Here is a 7232-nt window from a genome sequence, read left to right as displayed (position 1 = left end):
CAGAGCTTGCGGTTTTTCAAGAAATCAGTGCTGGCATCTTACTCTTTTTTTGTATGTGTGTAAATGACATGTTTTGTTTTAAAATAGCTTTAGATTTATAGGAAAATTGTGATGGTAGGACTAGAGTATTTCCATATACCCTACACCCAGTTCCCCCTTATATGAACATCTTATCAGTAAGATTCATTTGTCAGAATAAATGAGCAAATAATGCTGCATTATTATTTTGTGTTTTGTTCATATTTCCTTAGTTTTTACTTAACGTCTTTTTTGCTGTTATTCCAAGGTCCCAACCATTTTATGTCAAAACTATGTTTAGCTCTGTAAAAACTGCCAAACTTTCTTCCAGCATGGCTGTATCATTTTGCATTCTCACCAGAAATGAGAGAGAGCCTCGTTGCTCTTTATCTTCACCAGAAATTGGTATTGTCAGATTAAAAATTTTTTTTTAGCCATACTAATAGATGTGTAGTGCTATGTCATTGTTGTTTTAATTTGATTTTCCCCATTGACAAATGATAGTGAGCAATTTTTCATATACTTTCTTGCCATCTATACGACTTTGGTGAAGTATCTGTTCAGATATTTTGCTCTTTTAAAAATTGGATTGCTTATTTTCTTATTTTTTTAGTTTTTAATTGGGTACAAGTCCTTTATCAGAACTGTGATTTGCAGATATTTTCGCTCACTTTGTGGCTTGTCTTTTCATTCTTGTAGCAGTGTCTTTTTTAAATATACAAAACTTTTAATAAGAATTGAAATATAGAATATAAAATACTAGCATTCTTTTTTTACACAAATACTTTAATCCTCTGAATTATAGATAATGTATTTATTCATTTCTAAATAAAGTACATGTAACTAGAAAGGCTAAATTCTGTTACTCCTTTGATTAAATCCTCTAACGAATAAAATATTGGTGAAAACTCAAAATAGCCTAGTAAGATTGTGTATGGTTTTGTCTATATAATATTTTATCATGGATGTTAAAATCTTCATGGTTAATACCGATTTAAGTATTCATAGACTATCATTTAGGCCAAAATTAGTTTATTAAATGAAAATAGAGAAAATCTGATGTTTATGGCTCCAGGTTAAAAGGAAACCTTACTCAAAACCGTATTTTTCAAAAAAGTAAATAAAAAATACAACCCCCTCCCCACATTTGTCAAAATTTTAACACTGGAAGAGAAGTCAAAATATACTTAAATGAGACAGGAAGCTATTCATCCTTATAGTTCTGTCCTATAGTTATTACTACTTTCAAGTTTTTCTCTTTAGTATGAAAATATAAGTATATTATAACTAATAGATTCCCTTGTACTCATGTATTTTATGAACAAATGTCTTGGTAATTAAGTAGCATATTAAAGCCATAATTGAGTCATTTCCTTTTATGCTAAAGGTCTATTACTATTCACTGAAGGAGAAACATTTTTATGTGTGTGATACAGGGGTGAGATCAGCCTACAGTAACGGAACAGATCAACAGAAATTTTTTTCTTCATGTTTTCTTTGGACCAGGATATGGGGATGGGAGTATTAAAGGCAGCAGGACTCCACAATTTTATCAAAGTAAAAAGATTCTTAAGAATGCAATGAAGGCATATAATGTTACTCTTAAACAGCACAAATACTTAAATGAATCAAAAACTTTGTTTTACAGAAAGCTACTATAATGCTTTAAACAAAAATATTAAGATACATCAATGACCAGCAAGTTTAAAACAAATGCAGCGATCAAAATATTTAACAAGCCTCCTTTTATCAAGATTTTACAAATACAGTCAGTCGTTACCTTCTGAGCAAATCAATTTTGGTTTCTTCATAATCTTCCATCTATCTTTTAGCATGATGCTTGTTCAGTTGTTGAATTTATAATGTAATAGTGCTTTATACCTGCTTCCCTCTCCATATTCCCTCATAGCAGATCACAGATTCTTGTTTTCTTCCCAAAGCCATGCTTGATTTTTCCTGGATCATTGTTTTTCAGATGCTGGCTGATTGTGTAAAACATGCAGTCTCTTGCTTTCAGCGGCTCTTCCATGTTTTTTTTTTTTCTTTCTTTCATTTTGAAGAGTGCCTGCTCTTTCCTCTTTCTTATCAAGATCTTATTTTTGGCTTCCACAGTTAAGTTTAGATAAGAAGAGACTCTTGTGAGACCTATTCCTATTGAATTAGCTTTGGTTTCCATTCCATTAATATTACCATTAGACTTATCTTGAGAAGTTACTATTCTTGGTCTTTTACTTTCCACTACTTTTGCTGTTGCTTTCGTTAGGTTTTTTACTTAGTACAAAATTCACATCACTCTTAATTTTCTCCATCATGTGGTTATAGCTGAAATGTTGAAAAGCAGAATGGAATGAACCTTTCTGAGAGGTTGTTGTAAGCAATTTCCTTTTTAAGGGTGCATAATAATTTGGGTCACCAAATATCTTTTCAAAGACTCTGCTTCCTTGAAATTGCCATTTTCTGTACAAATGAGTATAGCCTGAATTTTAATTAAATTCTTATTTTTTTCACAAAGTTTGTCATGTTCCTTTTCTATTGAAGCCCCAAATCATCAGTGTTGATACCAAGGGTGTAATTTGTTCATCAGTTTCAAACGTGTGCATGGTTTTGAGGCTAAAAAAAAGTCCAAATGAAGGCGTCGCCAAGGTGATATTTTCTTCCCAAGACTTGCCTTCTGGGCTGGCTTCTGGCAATCCTTGGTCCTTAGCTTATCTAATGGCAAGGCACATTGCCTTAATGTTTGTTTTGCAGAGAGGACATTTTTATTTTAATAAAATTCAACCTTTCAATTTTTTTTAAATGGATTGTGCTTTCAGTATTGTATTTAAAAACTTCCCCCCCCCCCCACAAGGGCATGTAGATTTTCTCTTATGTGTTTTTTTCTAGATTTTTTTTATAGTTTTGGATTTTAGGTCTAGGTTTCATTTGAGTTAAATTTAATGAAAGTTGTAAGATCTGTGTCTAAATTCATTTTTTTTTCATTTTTGCAAGTGGGCATCCATTTGCTCCAGCATCATTTTTTGAAAAAAACGATCCTTTCTCCATTAAATTACATTTGTACCTTTGTAAAAAAATCAATCAATAGGCACTTATTTCTGAGTTCTCTATTCTATTACATTGATTTATGTGTCTATTCTCATATTTAAACCATGCTGTCTTGTATACTGTAAACTTCTAGTAATACTTCTTTTTTCAGTATTGTGTTGGTACTTCTAGGTTTTTTGATTTTCCATATAAACTTTAGAATCAATTTATTCATATCTAAAAGAATAGCTTTCTGGAATTTTCATAGGTATTGAGTTGAAGCTATAGATCAACTTGAGAATAATTAACATATTAACAATGTTGAGTCTTTCAATCCACAAACGTGGAATATCTCTCCATTAACTTTTCCATACAAGATCCTTTTTTAATTTTCTTCCATCAATATTTTATAGTTTTTCACATAGAGATCTTGTAAATATTTTGTTAGATTTATGCAAAGATATTCCATTTTTGTTGCTGTTGTTATTGTAAATTGTATTTAAAGAAATTTCAAATCCCAGTGTTTCCATGTTGATATGTAGGAAAGTAATTGACTTTTGTATAATGACCTCGTAGCCTGCAACTTTGCTATGCCCACTTCTTTGTTCTAGCAAGAGTTTTTTTTGGAAATATATTTGGGTTTTTTTACATAGACAATCATGTCATCTGTGAATTAAAACAGTTTCAGGTCTTCCTTTCCAATCTGTATAACTTATATTTCTTTTTCTTGTCTTCATATATGAACAAGGACTTCCAGTTCAATGTTGAGCAAGAGTGATGAGGAAGGACGTCCTTGCTTTGTTCCTGATCTTAGGAGGAAGTTTCCAGTTTCTCACCATTTAGCGTGACCTTAGCTATAGTTTTATTTTTAATCAAGTTTAGCAAAGTTTCCTTCTATTCCTAGTTTTTTTTGAGAGCTTTTTCCCATAAATGAGTATTGGATTTTGCCAAATGCTTTTCTGCATCAACTTCTGTGATCGTATGATTTTTTTTTTTTTTTTTTTAAAGGAAAGACAGAGAGAAGGAAGGAAGGATAGAAGGAAGGAAGGAAGGAAGAAAGGGAAACATCTTTTAAACATTTTCTTGTTTTTATTGTATTCTGTTTCTCCGTTTTTGGTACATGGGCTGGGGCCGGGAATCGAACCGAGGTCCTCCGGCATAGCAGGCAAGCACTTTGCCCGCTGAGCCACCGCGGCCCGCCCTGATCGTATGATTTTTATTCTTTAGCTTGTTGATACAATAGATCACATTGATTGATTATCAAATGTTGAAATAGCCTTGCATTCCTGTAATAAATTCCCCTTGGTCATGGTGTATAATTCTTTTTATACACTATTGGACTTGATTTACTAATATTTTGTTAAGGATTTTTGCATCTGTGTACATGAGAAATATTGGCTTGTAGTTTTCTTTTCTTGTAATGACTTTGTTTGGTTTAGGGTAATACTAGCCTCATTGAATGAATTAGGAAGAATTCCCTCTCCATTGCCTTTAAGAGATTATAGAGAATTGACATAATTTCTTCCTTAAATATTTGATAGAATTTGCTAGTGAAACCATCTGAACTTGGTGCTTTTTTGAGGAGGAGGTTATTATTTATTGATTCAAATATAGGATTATTCAAGTTATCTGAATTTGTGTGTATTTTGGTAGTTTGAGTCCTTCAAGGAATTGGCCCATTTCATCTAAGTTATGGGCCTAGAGTTATTTGTAGTATTCCTTTATTATCTTTTAAATGTCTACGGGATCAGTTGTCATGGCCCCTCTTTCATTTCTGATATTGGTAATTTGTGTCTTCGTTCTCTCTCTCTTTTTCAGTTAGGTTGGCTAGAGTCGTATCAATTTTATGGAACTTTTCAAAGAACCAGATTTTGGCTTCATTGATTTTCTTTATTTTTCTGTGCAATTTCTTTGATGTCTGCTTGAGGTTTTATTATTAATTTTCTTCTGTTTCCTTAAATTGCTCTTCTTTCTCTCATTTCATAGGGTAGGAGTTTAGGGATTTGGAATTAGGTCTTTCTTCCTTTTTAAGTGTGTGCATTTAATGCTATATCTTTTCCTTTTTGGTAATTGAAAATTTTTGATAAGCTTTACTTTCATTTTCATTTAATGCAAAATATTTTTAAATTTTCTCTTGAGACATCTTATTTGATCCAAGTGTTACTTGGAAGTGTGTTATTTAATTTCCAAACTTATGGGGATTTTCTGGCTATCTTTTGGTTATTGATTTCTAGCTTATTTCCACTGTGGTCTGAGAACATTTTTTGATGGCTTCTGTCTTTGGAACGAATTGTTGAGGTGTGCTTTATGGCCAGGAATGTGGTCTTTCTCAGTGAATGTTCCAGGCAAACTTGAGAAGAATACATATTCTGCTCTTGTTCAATGGAGTAGTATATACTTTCTATATACAAAAATGGACTAAGTGAGGGTGCAAGGGTGCTTCAGTGGTAGAATGCTCGCCTTCCATACCAGAGACCTGGGTTTGATTCCTGGACCATGCACTTAAAAAAAAAAAAAAAAAGACTAAGTGAAAGAAACCCACTCAGAACCAGGTCTTTCAGCCTATACATAGGAATCTCATGTTTCTGTACACCTGTGTATCTGGATTTGCACTAGAGATTCCTCCTAGGTTATCTTGCAACCTTCTCATCAACCGTGTAAGTTAGGCACTAATACAGGTGAGCACAGTGAGGCTTCCGAAAGTAAAATCACTTGCCACATCCCAGGACTGACAGCAGCACTGCTGCTCTTTCCACCAAATTTGTTCAGACCAAGTTTCTCAGGTTCTAAGATGATTGATTAATTGGGGTTTTATGGAGGAAGAGCAAGCCCTCTTTTTTTTCAATCTAGTTGAATTCATCAGCGTGGGAGGCAGCAAACTTATACAGGTAAAAAGAAAAGCCATCCTCTTTAACATGAACAAAAGTAATGTAGGAGGAACTAGTCAGGAAAGGATTAGTTATGGGGTATGGGCTAAAGAATGTGACATTTTAAGTCAAGGGCAATTAGCAAAAGAAGTTTTAGTTTCAAAGAAGATTAAACAGTTTGAAGAAGGAAGGAAAAGGAATGAAGTTTACTGATGCTTGTATGGGTCAGGCATTGTGCTGGGCACTGTCACATCCATTTCCTCATTTAGTGTCTGGAACGAGCCTAGAAGATGCCCCCACCATCCGCGGATACTCCCTCCCTCACTATATAGTGCTGATTCCCAGGGAAGAGAACCCCAGACAGTAAAATGGTGGGAAATTTAAGAAGGAATTAGTATGGTGATTGTTAATCCAGATTGAGGGTAGTATGCCACTGTCGGTCTGTAGGGAGACGTGGGGCAAGAGACTGGACATGCCAACAGTCAATCATAGTGGGTCAAGATACAGGGGTGGAGGCTAGGCAGAGATTCTGGTGGTGGGAAGATCTCCTTGACCTTGGAGGGCACCATTGGGCCAACAATCTGACCTGCCCACCTCTTTGTAAAATCTCCCCACGGCACAAGGAACAATACCTGAGTTCTTTCTAATTTAGACTCTAGATCATGGATGGCTCCTGGAAGTGTGAATTTGAATGGTGTGTGTTGAGAGAATTGAGTTTCCAAAGAGCAGCACTGTGGAAGGCGGAGATTTGGTGCAGCAACCATAGCTGAGTGAAACTCTTGGGCAGAGGGAGCTGTTTGTCCCCATTCCTCCTCGGCCTGGATCAGCAATGGGGATGCAAGTCACAGGCAGAGATGGCCTCAATGCTATGATCACCCAGAGATGCAGGCATTTGGCCCCATCAGCCACAGAACCTAGATGGCAGAAGTTACCTGGGTTGACAGTTGAGCCAAACAGGGATTTTGGTTTTCTGACCTTCTGAGGATGGTTACTAGACCTTTCTCCTTAGACTGAACAAACACCCTGGAAGTGTTTGGGGTCAACTGGGGAGAGAGGGTAGAAAGACATTCTCCTGATAGGTACGATAGGAAGCTAGAGTTGTTTTACCTGAATATTGAGAAATACATATCTCAAGATAGTAAAGCTGGATGTGTCAGTCACACAGATACTTAGTCAATTCATCTTAGATGATGATTGAGGAACCCTTTGGCATTGATGGGTGGCTGGGAATAGAGGGTGAATGGCAAAGGAATTCTGGCTAAAAGGATGCCAGTGAATAAGGATGCACATTTGTGTTAAGACCTGTCAGATAATTCTTTTCTGTGC

The 7232-nt window shown here is 35.2% G+C and overlaps 1 pseudogene; it reads right to left on the bottom strand.

Annotated features, from left to right (window-relative positions):
• Positions 1-1921: 1921 nt before the first annotated feature.
• LOC143664350 (telomeric repeat-binding factor 1 pseudogene) lies at positions 1922-2618 on the bottom strand (annotated as a pseudogene).
• Between the last annotated feature and the right edge of the window lie 4614 nt (positions 2619-7232).

Source organism: Tamandua tetradactyla, chromosome 20 (assembly GCF_023851605.1).
Source record: "Tamandua tetradactyla isolate mTamTet1 chromosome 20, mTamTet1.pri, whole genome shotgun sequence".
Lineage (NCBI taxonomy): Eukaryota > Metazoa > Chordata > Mammalia > Pilosa > Myrmecophagidae > Tamandua > Tamandua tetradactyla.
This window is presented reverse-complemented; position numbering and strand designations above follow the sequence as displayed.